The sequence below is a fragment of the Sciurus vulgaris genome, assembly GCF_902686455.1.
Source record: "Sciurus vulgaris genome assembly, chromosome: 3".
Lineage (NCBI taxonomy): Eukaryota > Metazoa > Chordata > Mammalia > Rodentia > Sciuridae > Sciurus > Sciurus vulgaris.
The window spans coordinates 121467504-121483302 of record NC_136463.1 but is presented as its reverse complement, the minus strand read 5'-3'; the positions used below and the strand labels follow the sequence as shown (position 1 = coordinate 121483302).

Here is a 15799-nt window from a genome sequence, read left to right as displayed (position 1 = left end):
AAATCACATATCTCTTAAGCAAAGACCATGTTAGATTGATGCCTATAATCTGCTCCATAAAACATGTCAAGTAATGGCCATGGCACTGTGAATCTTCATGGTTCATTGACTACTTTCTGGTACATCTAACTCTTCTGCTGACACAACTTAAATTGAATCCCCTCCAAAAAGATATTGTATTTGTTTCCAAACTAAATATATTAGTTATACTTGTTAAAGATTACATAATTTAGTTTAAATATTTCATTAACTAATATAAGATGAAAGAACAAAAAGGAAAAAAGTAGAAAACTTCAAACTTATTCTCTAACATATCAATAATTACTCAATGTAAATATGCAATACCAATTAAAACTGCAGAGTTTGGCGGAGTGGGTAAAAGATCACAAACCAACTATATGCTACTTTGAGGAACCTACTTTAAGTATAATGATATAGGTCGGTTGAAAGAAAACATGGAAAAAGATACAGCAAATAAATCATTATCAAAGAACAGCAGTATTTTATCAGATCAAGTATATCTTATATGAAAGATTATTACCAGAGATGGAGAAGGATGTTGTATTACCATACAAAGGGTCAATCCATAAAGAGGACTAAGGAATACTAAATCTATATATATAAAATAAGAGCTGAAAACTATGTAAATAGTTTGAAATGAGTAGAGAAATTGACAAATCCACAATTATACTTTGAGACCTTAATACCCCTTTATTTCTTTAAGTTGGTGTATAATAATTATACATAATAGTGGGATTTACTGACATATATTTATGCTTGTACATATTTTGAATTGTTCCATGATAAACATAGATAAGCATGTATTGATGTGGTGATGACTTTAATTCATATGGATAAATAGCAAACAGAGGTATAGCTGGGTCAAAGGATTTTTTTTTCTTGGTACTGGAGGTACTGGGGACTTAACCCAGGGATACTTTACCACTGAGTCACATTCCCAACACCCGCCCCCTTTTAAAAATTTGAGGCAGAGTTTCAGTAAGTTGCTTAGTACCTCAGTAAGTTGCTGAGGCTGATCTTGAACTTGTGATCCTCCTGCCTCACCCTCTCAAGCTGCTGGGATTATAGGAATGCTCCACCACACCCAGATTCAAAGGTTGATTTTATTATTAATCTTTTGAGCATCCTTCACAATCATTTCTATAGTGGTTAACACCCCTCTTTTAACAATAGATAGAATGATTTGGCTGAAAAAAAACCCCAAGATATAGAAGAACACTTCCACACCATCTACCAACAGCATAGTAAATATTCCTTTCAAGTGTCCTTGGAATGTATACCAAGATAGACAAGAGGATAGGCTATAAAACGAGCTTCAAAAATGTAAAAGAAATGTATCATACAGAGTATGGTTTTCTGAACAGAGTAAAATCTATCTGGAGATCAAAACCAGAAAGATAGAAGGAAAATCTCCAAATGCTTGGGAACTAAACAAATATACCTCTAAACAATTTTTGAGTCAAAAAAGGAAGTCTTATGGGAAACTTAAAAATTACATTGAACCGAATGAACAAACTGAATGAAAATGGATCAACAGCATATCAAGGACACAGATAAGTCTCAAGAGGGAAGTTTATAACATTGATTGATTATTAGAAGAGAAAAAAACTCAAATTAATACTTTAATCTCATACCCCAAATTCGGTAAATTAAGGAACAAAATAAGCCAAGATCAAACAGAAGGAAGATGATAATACAGATAAGAAAAGAAATCCACAAAATTGAAACAAATCAACAGTGAACCAAAAAAGTCTGGTTAGTTGTCATGATAGTAAAATTGACAAACTTCTAGTAAGATTGATAATGAAAAAGAAAATACTAGATTACCAATACTAGGAATGAACAGAGGATATCATTACATTCCTTGCAGACACTGAAAAAAACAAGAAAAGAATACTGTGAACATTTTTTTCTGCACATCACATGAGAGCTTAGATGAAAGGGACTAATTCCTTGAAATGTAATTAACACAAAATCTTGTGTAATATGTGGTAGATAATTTGAAGACTCTATAAACTATCAAGAACATCATACCTGTAATTTTGAAACTCCCCAAAGGAAATATTCAAACACAAATTCTTTCCTTAGAGAATTCGAATATTTTCAGAAGAATTAGCACAAATGGCACAAAATTTTTCCAGAAAAAAGTTAACACTTCCCAATTCATTTTATGAAGTATTATATTCATACCAAAACCAGACAAAAGGAGTACTAAAAACAAAAAAAAATTTAAAAAATTATAGACTAATATTTCTCATAAATAATGAGGCAAAAACTCTTAACGAAGTGTTAACAAATTGAATTTATTGAACATAAAAGAATCACAAATTATGACCAAATGGGATTTTATAATAGGAAGACAAGGCTAGTTCAATATTTCAAAATCATTAAATGAAACCCCCTATACTAGTAGGAAAAAGAAGAAAGATCATAGAATCATAGGACTTGCTAAACTGAACTAAATTTAGCATTAATGTATGACAAAATGTCTATGAAAAGTGGAATTGAAGGGAATTTCCTCAACTTGATAAACAGCTAATATGATACTTAATGGCAGACTGAACATTTTTCTCATAAAATTGAGGACAAGGCAAGGATATCCATTCTAACCAGTCACTCCATACTGAAATAACTTTCGGGACTGAAAGGTATAGTCAGTGAGACAACAGAAGGAAAAGAAGCAAAAGTATACTTGTTGGAGTGGAATAAAGAAAACTGTTCCTATTTATAGGTGAAATGATTGCAGTCTTAGAAAATTTTTAGTAATCTACAACGCACTTCCTAGAATGAAAATGGGCATTCAACAAAGTCACAGGATGTATGAGAATTTCTTTATGCTAGTAGTAAACATATAAACACTGAAATTAAAAACACAATACTTATAATTGTTTAAAAGACGATACTTAGGTACAAATATTAAATAACAAATATCACATGTTCTCTCTCATATGCAGAAGCTAAAAAAGTGGACAGTAGAATAATGGTCTATATAGGCTCAGAAATTTGTGAGAACCATAGAGTTTGGTGGGGAACAAAAACAGTTAACAGGAGAGTAAGGGTTAGTGTTCCATAGCACACTACGGTGGCTATAGTTAACAACAACTTATCTTTTTAAGAAAGAACTGGAGAAAAGATTTCGATACTTCCCAACACATAGAAATGATAAATGTTTAAGATGGAAATGTTAATTACTCTAATTTGAGTATTGCACTTGTATGCATGAGTCAAATTATGACTTTACATCAAAAATATGTATAATGAAATATATACAAATTAAAAAATCATAAAACACCATTTTATGATATAAAGATTGTTTGAAATTTATATGGAAAGCAAAAGAACTAGAATAGCTTAAATTATTTTGTAAAAATCAATATGGGTGGAAGAAATCAATCTGATTTTAACAATTACTACACAGCTACAATTTCAAGACTCTGGGGAATTAACTCAGTGAATGAAATCTCCGCACCTAGAAAAAGACCCACAAGAGTATATCCCACTGATTTTTGACAAAAGTATAAAAGCAATTCAGTGAAGAGTAATATTCCTTTAGTCTTTTCAACAATTCCTAGAGCAATTGGATATCCATTGGAAAAACAAATGAGCAATAGTCAACATAAATTGAATACAAAAATTAATTCAAAATAGATCACAGGCTTACGTGTAAAGTGTAAAACTATAAAACTTTTAGGAAATAACAAAGGAGAATTCTTCATAATTTAGAGTTAAGAGAAGTGTTCCTAGACTTGACACAAATCATTTTCCACAAAGGAATATTGACAAACTCAACTTCATCAGTATTAATAACTTTTATTCAACGAAAAAGACTATTTAAGAAAATAAGATAGGTAATTAAAGGGGAGAGAATATTTGAAAATTAAATATATGTCCAATGCCTATGTAAAGAATTTATAAAGCTAGAGGCACAAACAAAAGAGAATCAAAATGATGGGAAAAGTCAAAGTGACATTTTGTTTCAGAGGGTAGCTCCTGAAAAGATCATTAACCACCAAAGGAATGTAGACTGAACCCCAGTGACACATGATACACAATTATCACAATGGTTAAAATAAAAAATAGTAGCTATCAAATGTTGGTTAAAATGTTGGAAAACTGGATCACTTACACATTGTTAGTATAAAATAATACAGCTACTCTGGAAAAGTTCAGTGGGTTTTAAAGAAACCTGAGACCCGCACACTCCACTAATTTAACTGCTCTGTATTTTCTCCAGAAAAATTTAAAATTTATATTCACACAAGAACCTGTATATGAATACTCCTGGCAGCTTTATTTGTCATGACTAAAGACTATAGTCAACATGTGTCTACCAATGGATGAATGGTTAAAGAAACTGATACATCAATAATATGAAATATTATTCAGCCATAAAAATGAATAAATCATTTTACATACACTCAACTACTTGGAGTAATCGTTAGAAAAATATGCTGAATGAAAAAAGTCAATTCCAAAAGCTTACTTATTGTTCCAAATACCATATGTTTCCATTTACAGAACATTCTTCAAATGAAAAATTTATAGAAATACAGAATGAATCAGTGGTAGCCAAAGCTAAGGAGGTGTTGGTACTGAACTGGAAGTGGGCATGACTATAAACAGTACAGGAAGGATCTGTGTGGTGATGCAGATAGGTATCTTGATGGTTATTAAGGGGAATATCCTGGTTGTGGTATTGTCTATAGCTTTGCAAGATGTTACCAATGGAGTGAAAGAATGTATGGGGTTTTTATCATTTCTTACAACTCTGTGTGAATCTTAAATGATCTCAAAATAAAAATTTTGATGAAGAAAACAAACCTACTAATCCATTTGCTAATTATGAATCACAAATAGATTTTACCCTTCAGTATATAAATTCAACTTTCAATTCATAGTCCAATTTAGAAGAAAAGCAATTTTGTTTAAGAACTTGGTTTTACTTTTAGAAAACATTTACATTATGATCTGATCATCTGGAAGAAGCATCTCAAATGAAAATAAAATGCATGTGCAGAATAAGGAAATTGAACATTATTATAAATGAATGAATGTGAATAATCAAGAAAGCAAATTGCAAGAAGTTTTGCTGATCTAAAACCATTATGACTATGGCTGTAGATCAACTGATTTCATTCTCATGTGTCTAACACTCATAATGATGGCAAAAGGAGAACATTAAACAGCTCAGTTTCACAAGAGAAGAAATGAAATAAACAACACCAAAATAAGGATACTAATACATAATTTACTCAGAAGTTTCTCATTTGTCAACTACAACTCTCAAGAATTAGAAAAGCACATAATCAAGTAACTCCTTCAAAGAAGCCAAGAAAGACTACTAAGATCATGTAATAAAGAATAAATATTCAGTTTAGTTCATCACTTCATTTAATTTTACTTTAAAGAAAAAGATTCAAATACCTTGGTCATTGATGAGTTAGAAATGGAAAATTCAAACTTGTGAGTGCAATTTGAGAATATTCTGTGGGGGTAGTGACTATTTGAGGGATGGGATCAAATTGTTATGTAGGTAGGGTTCATGGAAGTGCAAAGGGAAACAAAATTTTTACTAGATATCTTTTGGCACCTTTGAACTTTTTTCACTACATGATTCCTTTGTGTTTATTTAGACAAGAATAAAATGGAAAAATAAAAATGAAACATGAACAATATTTGATAAATTCTATTACAAAAGACATGATTGTGCTAACCAAGTAAAAACCTAAAGTCCTTCATGAGAAAAACCAAGAGAATAAAAGACAGTAATTTCTTGTTAAGGAGAATTAATCATAGAAGAGCGCTGACTCATATCACTCTTTTATGCTAGTAGCTAAGTTTTTGTTCTTAACACAAATCCTGAGTGAACACTTTGGTAAGAGCCATTCTCAAGAAGCCCTAACAGCAACTGTAGAGTGCAAGTCTTCACAGAGGTCGATGGCCAACACTTCCAACCAACCAAGTAGTGATTAAGAGAGCAAAACAAATCATTGGTGCTGTTAATAAATGCAGTCGCTTAATAAGTGTAATGATAAGAGCAGCTGCATTTATAATTAGCTAATGTTTGGCTTTGGTATCCTACCTCTTCCCCCTAAAAAGAGAAAATTTAAGCATGAGTTTTCACAATGTGGGCAAGGACACAACAGCTAGTGTTTGACTCCATTTAGCTAAAGTGTTTTCTGACAATTAGATTTCTGTATTTCCTTAGGTATAACTACTTTATAAAAGGTTTCTGTAGAACCAAAATATAAAGAGTAATCTGTTTTTCAACTCTGTAACAACATTTGGCCCAGTAACAGCTTTCCTGTAAGCCTCAAGCTTTGCTGTAATATTGGCTAAGTCTGTTTGCTGAGGTTGGGCATCATAAATTTCCTGGAAGCAGTGGTGATTTCCTAAATCTTGAGATGTGCAGGGAATGTTGGCATGGGTCATTGTGCAAAATCAGGAAAAGCCAAACCCAAAGAGCAGAGCAGTGGCTAGGGGGGAAAAAAAAACTGAAACAAAGTTTGTTGGTGGTAGGCCATTATCCTCTTGAAATCATGGTGAATGGTTGTCAATTTGGGAAAGAAAAAGATGCTAATTTTCCAAGAATTTTGTCAAAATAGAAAGAAACAATTTGTTCTTTGTAAATACTATCACTACTACTACTATCAATACTAACTACTAGTAGTACTACTATTAATAAAGTTAATCTGGTAGATTGCATTAGATAAGATCTAAAAAGTTCTGTTCATTTGCAGATATTAATCTTTTGACTGATGAGTAAGAAAAAAAAATATATTTTGATAAAATTTCCCAAGAGAAAATAATAAGACCTAAATCTCAAAGGAAAAAATATTCACTTGGAAATCAATTGGTGATAGAACTAAAAATCTTCAACCAAGTAAGTTGCCCTACCCTGCAGAGAGACAGGAAATGGGGAGAACAAAGCTGACACTATAAACTGATAAGACCATGTGCAGAGGCAGGTTATGTATGCAGTGAAATCTGAGCCTAGGATCTCAACAGCTTTTTTTTTTTTTTTTCCTCAACGTTCAGTTTCCTTTAATGATTCCCATCTCCCTGAAGGGCAGGTGCAGTAGCTAGGCAATGGCAAGAGATGTTCACTTGAAGATCTTGCCTGATTGAAGGCTTTGCCCATGTGCTGGAAGGCCTCCTCCCAGGAAAAGTACTCTTGAACCAGCATCTGGGTCTCCTTGCTGCCAGGATCTAGTTTCTGCCATGTATATGACTCGAAGTCCACCTGCCAATCTGGATTCAGTGGAAAGGCAAACTTCTGGCCTCTGAAGACCCAGGTTCCAGAAGTGGGGCGACTACTGTTGGTTCCAAAGAGGATAACACTGGCAAAGGAATTCTTCCTCAGCTTGTCCAATCACTGGAACATTCAAGTGATGAGGTTGCAACTCATGAAGGTCTGGGTGAGCTCTTCAGGAAAGCAGTACTCAGCATACCACAAGGATCAGCCATCCTTATCAAAATGCTCCCAAAAATAAGGCAGAGCCACAGAGAGTGTATCTTCATCAGAGTATTTGCATTTCAATTCATCCAACACAAAGGTACTCTTAGGCAGGTGAGCAAAGGGGTCCTTGGCCTTGAGTTCAGCAGCCAGTGCCTGCTCACATTCATCCATCTCCTTCTCTGGAGCTGGGGCAGCTGCCTTTTTTCCACTCAACCTGGGACTTCTGCTTCTCTTCCAGTGAACCCTTCTCTTTCCGTGAGGTGACCCTTTTAGATTGGTTCTCCGTGTCATCTTCTCACACATTTCCACCTCCCCCAAGACAGCCCAGAACTGGGGCTGTTAATGCAGGTGAGGAACCAGCGGTTGGGATTGGGAAAGGCCTGGCAGAAAGAAGGATCCAAGACCTGTTTACAGAGTCACAACAGGGTGGAGACAACTGTGATGTCTGCCAGTGTCACTGTTTCGCCCACCAGAAAAGTCCTTGTCTTCAAGTGAGCAACCAGCAGCCCCAGAATTTGCCTCACTTCTTCCTTTGCATTCTCAGTGGCCTGTTTGTTGTGGTAACTGATGCCCAGGGTAGGGAACACTCAGGTACTGGCTGGAGGCACTATGTCACTATCAGCAAAGCTCTCCCACTGCGCCACCTGGGCTGCTGCCTCTGGAGTACTTCCCTGCAGCTCCTCATTGCTCGCATAGTAGGCAATGGCATTGCTCTCAAACACACAGAATCCAGCGTCACCCTCAAATGCTGGAAACTTACCAGCAGGATATTTGTGGAGAAATTCAGGGGTGCGGTTGATTTGGCCGAAGTGGAAAGGGGGTGGCGCAGGCAGCAAGCAGACCTGGGCCCCGCTGTACTGAGCAGCGATGAGAGCCTTGCTTTCTCTGCGGAATCGCCATGGCGGCTGGGACCCTGTACACAAATCTTAACAGCTTTCCATCTTTCTGAAGGCAGCTCTTTGATGAAGATTAATGAGAACATACATTACAATGTTTGTTCTATTTAAAAACAATATATTGTAACCATTTTAAATGCTACATTTACAGTGAAACTTCACAGCAAAATATCTAGGGTAGCAATTTAATACGTGCACTTTTCAGAATGTTTTCAAATATAATGCCTAAGTGTCTTACTAATTGCTTTTCTACAGTGTTCACTTGCACGTTGAGTTGGATTTATGAAAGCCAGTATGCATATTTTTGCATTTATTTTCAACAAAAAATGGCTGGCATGTGGTGATGTTTAGGTGTATAAAGATGGCCAGTGAGAAAGGATGAGATTTAAAAGTCACAAACCCAAATTCCTTTTTGTGCAGGTAGGTGGTTTTGCTTCAGGACTTTGATTATTCCTGTTTGCACCAACACCCTGCGGTGCTCCTCCTTGTCTCCCGTTCTGACAACCCTGTTTCCACAATCTCTAGTTTGTTCCTTGTGAATTGGTGTCCTTGATAATCCAAATCAAGCAACTGTCATCAATGTCCAAACAAGCTCTCTAGGAACAACCACATAATCTCCTATACTTGCAATTAGACCCTCATTAAAGTCCACTAGGCACTAGGGAAACCTGGACAGGAAGTGTGAAATTTATCTTGGTCAGAAGATTACTCACTGATCTTCCAGTAACATCAATATTGTGCCCCCCTTAGTTGAACACTGGATCTCTCTCTCTCTCTCACACCTATATAGTCAAATTTTGAGAAATCATAAATTGTATCACTTTAAACTTTGGTTGAAATTATTTGACCGTATCATAAAATTTTTGAATGGTACAAAGGAATATGTGAATAACATTTTTCTCCTCTAAAAGAGAAAAATGAGAAACTATTCTGTAGTATTTCCCTTCCCACTCATAGTCAATTCATATAAAACATATTTAGCCATTCAAATAATTTCTCTGTTTTATAAATATGATTATGCTCTTACACATGGTCCTATATTTTAATTTTTTACTTAGTGCATCTTATAAATTATGATGTCATCATATTACTCATTCTGTTCCACAACTGGATATTATTTCAATGCGTGAAATATAAAATACTTTTTAAATTATATTTTCAGATCCAGTGTAAAGGGAGGAAATGAGTAAGATAAATTTCAGGTTTGTGAAATTATAAGGTCAAGGGGTTCAAAGGATTTTTTCCTTAGTACTCAAGTAACCTTGAGCACATGTGTAAAGGGATTAGGAAAAGAGCATCAAGAAAAACAACAACAAAGACTAAAAAGAAAGAAGGACAAAAAAAAAAAAAAATCCTTTTCTACCTTTGACTCTTTAGAATAGATGCTTCTGTTTTATACATTCAATAGCATTCTTCTGGCAAGTAAATGTGGAGATTTGTTAAAGCATGACTCCATCCAGAGACTTGGAAGCAGGGAACTACTAGTGATGGAAGAAGAAGCGGGGAGGTAGAGACCAGAAGATCCAAGTAACACAGGAAACAGTAAAAGAGGGAGCACTCGGATTTCACGTCAGCTGGCGTTTCCTGAGTGATTACTTCAGGCAAGATGCTTACTTGCTTTTAATCTAGAAAGACAAATGCCAATTCGACACAACACATGCTCAGTCCCAGGTGAGTGATCATAGACGTGTAATTGCTAAAGGAGTGTGCTGAAAATATTAACAATATGGGTAGCTCCTCTCTTGGCTAAGGGGAAGTACCAGTTACATTTTAGTGATCTGCTTGTATGGGGGAGAAATTGGTAGTACTGGATGAGGGAGTATCTCCCTGGGATACTGATCCTAGACAGGCTAATATACATTTTATCTCACTCTCTATGAAAAGTTATATTATTTACTGCCCATGTAAATCTTGAATTTTGGAATTTTACACAACTTGACAAAGTGAATGATTTGAAAGAATTCTGAAGAAGTTAACATTTCTCAAAGAATGTTTCACTAGTTAATCATTATAGACATAAACAAAATCCATGAAAATATTACGTAGCTTATGTGTGCTTGGAATGCTAGCATCATATCTGGTTAATCAAGTTTCTTTTAATTAGACTACAGTATAGTGGAAATTGTATGATTTGGAGCATCAGATTAGCATGGGTTCATACCTCAATTCTACTATTCATTGGTTTAGATATTTCTGCAAAGTTTCTCCTGGTTTCAGTTTTTCTCAGTATTCTTTTAAGGAGTAAATGGCATAATCTAGACTAGAGTTTTGTTTAAGTTCAAAGAATAAAACTAATTCACATACATCTTGACATATATGAACAAATGTGTATTAAATATCTTTATTATATCTATTATTTAATATTATTATTTATATTATATATTATACACATCAATTATACTATATTGTTATACCAATTAAATAGCAGATTTAATAATATATATCTAATGTTAAAAATTCTGATATTCATTAAAGTTAGCATACTAGAGATTCTGAAAACAATTTTAATTTTTACACATATTTTGATAATATGTTTTTATTTAATATCTGTCATACAATCACATTATTAGAAAAAATAAAGAAGATATTTAATCCTGGCTATTTTGTAGATACTATGTATAATTAGCTGTTTTTTTTTTTTTTTAATTTGCTGCTGTGTTCTTTTTATATTCCAGTTTGAGTTCATTATTTTTCAGTAATGGGCTTTTTTTTTTTTTTTTTTTTTCCTAGAATGTTCCAGGTAACTTACTTAAATCTCTCTCTGCAACTTGCAAATAACCATCATATTCTACTACTGTGTATCTTAAATCCAATCCCTGAATGAACCACAGTAGACTTCTGACTTTGGCAGATTTGATTTTCCTGTGTAATATATACATGATGTAGCTAATAAGCCAAAACAGTCTGTACAGATAATTGGCAAGATTTATTGCAATGTTCAAGAAATGATACCAGGTTAGGAATGTATTGATAGATTCAAAATGGAAACTAAATTCAGCATGCAATCCAAACCGGAGCATAGTATGCTACAAAGCTACCAGAAAAAATCATCTTTCTCCTAATATCAGAGTAGAGGGACAGGATTGAGGGAGAGGGAGAATGGAAAGAAAAGGGGAGCTACAAGTGAATGAAATGGAAGAAATTATGCTATATATATATATATATATATATATATATATATATGAACATATTACAATGAATTTCACTATTATGTATATATATATAAAATGCACTGATGAAAACATAATACAAATATCTTTTCCTAAAAACTGCATTACTTGGTAGGATTTCTTTTAAAAGATGTTTTGTTTATAGTATTTTTGTTGTACAGCTTGAAGTAACTAGGATCTGAGTATGTTAGAGCTGTAGAAGTTTAATTGATGAGAACTTCCTTTTTTAGGCATAAAAATAGCACTTATTGATGTAGAGAAAGAGAAGATTTTGCAAATGTTATGATTTTTTGAAAATGAATATATCAAAATATTATGGGATATGATCTATGTAGTATGCAAGATTGTACAAAATGAACAAAATAATTTAGAGATACATATTGGGCTATTACAAAGAGGTACCAATTCAGAATTTACTTCCAGCAATGATAAACTAGGTGGTTTGGTTCAACTCTCTAAGCTGCAACAATTTCAAAAGTTTGATAAAGTAATTAAAAGTTGTTTAAAGACACTGAAGAATTTTAAAAGTAGTGCTGTCTTATAGGTCCCAAATCCAGGAGAAGATGGGAACCCAGGATGGTGAACCTCACTTTTGATATAGTTTTTTCTCCTGGAGTTAACAGTCCACAAAAGGTACATAGATACTATGGAATGTAGTGGAACCATCAACAGAATGTGGGGGATAGAGGACAATTAACTGGAATTAAGGCTTCCCTGAGAAGGGAGAATCTGGTAAATATTCCAGGCTTTGAGATTGGACCCCAAAGTGCCACACCCCAAAAAGAAGGTGAACCAACGATTGGTACTGAAAATGAAGGAGCACCAGCTTCAAATGATGTCAATCTTTGACAGGGTTATGATGATCTAGGATATCTAATACCTACAGTAATCTTCCAGGAGAAATTGCTAATTCATTCTTGAGAAAGTAAACATCCTTACCTGTATCTACATTATTTTTCATATGCAATGTTCAATATACACCAGAAAGAAACAGGAACATGAGGCTGTATGGCTCCAAAACCAAGAAAGCATGAGGCAATAGAAACAATGAAATCTTAGCACATTGGATAGACTTCAAACTATTATTTAAGATATTCAAGAAAATGAAAAGACAAAATTAAGAGTTCAGGAGAGAACTTGATTTCTTACAAATGAGTCAAATAGAAATTATAGAAAAAATGCTGTACTGTAATTTAGAATTTAATATATTGGGTTTAAATAAAATTAGAAAGAGTTACATAGGAAATGATTAGATTGTAGGTCACAAAAATATGTGAAACTGAAATACAGATAATAGCTAGAATTTGAAGTCGGATAAGTATGTGAGCGACATAGGGACACTATGACAGGTCTATAATAGGAATAATTAGAGTAGCAAAGGGGAAGGGAGAGGGGAGGAAACAAAAGCACAGTTTAAACAGATTATTAAGAATTTTTCCAAACTGATAAAGACTCATGTCTCAGGTGCAAATAAATTCTAAAAACCAAGAGTGATAATTATAAGGAAAATGACACATCAGAGCGAATCACAGAAAATGACTGGAAGTCAATGACAAAGAAGATTCAGGTTGAACCACCATTCAGAGGAGTAAGGATAAGATTTACAGTTAATGTCTCATCAGAACCTATGCTAACAACCAACAATGGAATAACATTTAGGGATTAAAAATTTTTCTTCCAGCATATTGAAGATATCATTCTTTATCCAGAAAAATAATTTTGTTTAACATGAAAATGAAATAAAAACATTTTCAAACAAATAAAACTAAAAGCATATATCACTATCACTTACAGATAAATTAAGATACTATGAAGTATCCTTCAGGGGAAATGGCAAGTGATCTGTGACAGAAGTTTGAAGAGGTAGGAACAACATTTGAAGAGATAATTGGATAATATTAACTTTTTAAAATAAAAATAATAATGTGATATAGGGTTTAGGTATAGAAGAGTCTGCATACTTCAGTGTGATGTAAATTATGATTAGGAATTCTAAATTTTTGGCATTGTCTGAAAGATTTAAAACTATAATTTGTGTTAGATTTTGAGATAATGATATCATAATCTTGAGAGCTGTTTTCAAAGTATGACACACAAGTTGAAGGTGTTCCAAGACTCTTAAGTGAATCCTAAAAACAGAATTATTTTCATAGTGACACGAAGGCATTATATGTCCTTTTCACTGAATTGGCACTTAATCTGATTATGCAGAAGCCATGCAGAGCAAAACCACTGAGTGTCCTGCCAAAATGAAAGCAGTGACCCCAAACTATACTTTTAGTTATAGCTAGAGTCAGTAATTTTGTTTGTTTGTTTTATGTAAAGGTCCAGATAGGGAATATTTTGTACTTTGAAGGCCATAAAGTCATCTCTGTCTTAACTATGAAATTCTGCATTTGAAGAGTAAATACATGTATAGACAAGACATTAATAATAGCCATGGTCTGTGTTCCAGTAAAATTTTTTTTGAGAAAAAATGCATCCCTGGGCTAGATTTGACCTGTGAACTACAGTTTGCTGATTCTTTTCTATGTCAGAAACTTACAGTAAAAATACATGGAGATATACGTTACTTAACAATATACCTGCTAAAGCAGTGGAATTATTGATTGTATAAAATCTTGACCCTAAGAACACACTTTTTGTATTATTTGTGTTAAGTTTAGATATTAGGTATCCCCAAATTGTTCATGTGTGAGCCCATGCAAGAAAGTTTAGAGGTGAAATGACTGGGTTATGAGAGCCTTAATCCAATCAGTACATTAATACCTTGATAGGGAAGTTACAACTGGATTATAACTATAGGCAGGTAGGGTATTGCTGGAGGAGGTAGGCTACTGGGGGTGTGCATTTGGGCAATATATTTTTCTGTGGTGAGAGGGGGTTTCTTCCTTTCTCTGCTTCCTGGTATGATGTTCTGGGATGCTTTCTTCTACCACATTCTTCCACCATGATATTCTGCTTCAACTTGAGCTCCAAGGAATGGAGTCAGCCATCTATAGACTGAGACCTCTGAAACCGTGAGCTCCCAGATAAACTTTTCCTCCTTAAAATTGTCAGGACTTTTTGTTAAGGCAGTGAAAAATCTGACTAAAACACTTTGTGACATAATGGGAAGTAAGCCCAAAGCATTTTATCTACCTACTGACGTAGGGTGATTGTCTTGAGGAAATACACTTACGTGATTATGTCAGTGGTGAGCTAAATTAATTACTTCTTCATATAACTCCACTATTACTTGAGAGAATAACTGACAGATGAACTATGGTTATTCAGATTTTGAAATTTGATAGACTTGTCAATGAGATATGAAAGGAACTCTAATAAGGGGTTATGGGAAATTTTTCATCCTAAGTGATAGCATGCTGGTATACTAAGATGACAGTACAAGGGTTATTACTCAATATGAGGTCTTTAACTTATCCATTTATTTACCAAATATTTAGAGTGTTTAAAATGGTGGAATCCCTCATATCAGATAATTTAATGTGTAATAGAGAAGACAGAGAATGAATTTATAATTAGATGCATGAGAAAAACTCAGAGTACTATGGAAATGTGATCTATTCTCGGGGATGTCGTGAATGCTTTTTTGAGAGAATGTGAAGTATAAGCTAAAGCTGAAGGATGAGTAAGAGTTGGCAAGGATAAAGGGGAGGCTGTCCAGAAAGATGACTAATGTGAATGTGCTTGAGGTATGAAGGAGCAGGAAACACATACAAAGAATGAAGTAAGTCAGTATACCTGGAGCACACTTTCAGGTAATGTCCCACAGGCATACTTGACAGCAGTCACTAAGTCAATGGTGTGAGCAAAGGCCCACTTCTCACGCTGGATTGGAACACCATCCAGTGGACTTGTGATGCTTGCCTGTAGCCTTGGGAACATCCGGGATAAGTGGAGTTAATGACCTTTTCATTGGTTGATGCAGAAGGAGCCTCCCCTCACATAAGCAGCTGCATAGTCTATGTAACCAAAAGCTTTGTGTGCAATAAATGGATTTTGCTTCACTACCACCTCGACTGAGTCCCCAGTGTCTGTGTGTAGGTGTCACCATTGCCCTCGCCCCTCCAAGGAAGAAACCCTGTTCAATGCACACTGAACACAGAGGCTAGTGAAGTGCTTGGTTACCACAAGGACTGTAGAATGTTACCAGCCAAATTAGGGATTTTGAACTTTATTCTAAAATATATGCAAATGCATTGAGGCTTCAAAGCTGGGCCTTGTCATGTTTAGATGAGCATTTAAAAAAA

At 34.4% G+C, this 15799-nt stretch overlaps 1 pseudogene across 1 annotated transcript; it reads right to left on the bottom strand.

Moving 5' to 3' along the window:
- Positions 1–7124: 7124 nt before the first annotated feature.
- Positions 7125–15434, bottom strand: LOC306658163 (elongation factor 1-gamma-like; annotated as a pseudogene). The gene is made up of 2 exons: positions 15291–15434; positions 7125–8385 (listed from the first exon to the last, which is right to left on the bottom strand). The product of its transcript is annotated as an elongation factor 1-gamma-like (transcript).
- Positions 15435–15799: the final 365 nt, after the last annotated feature.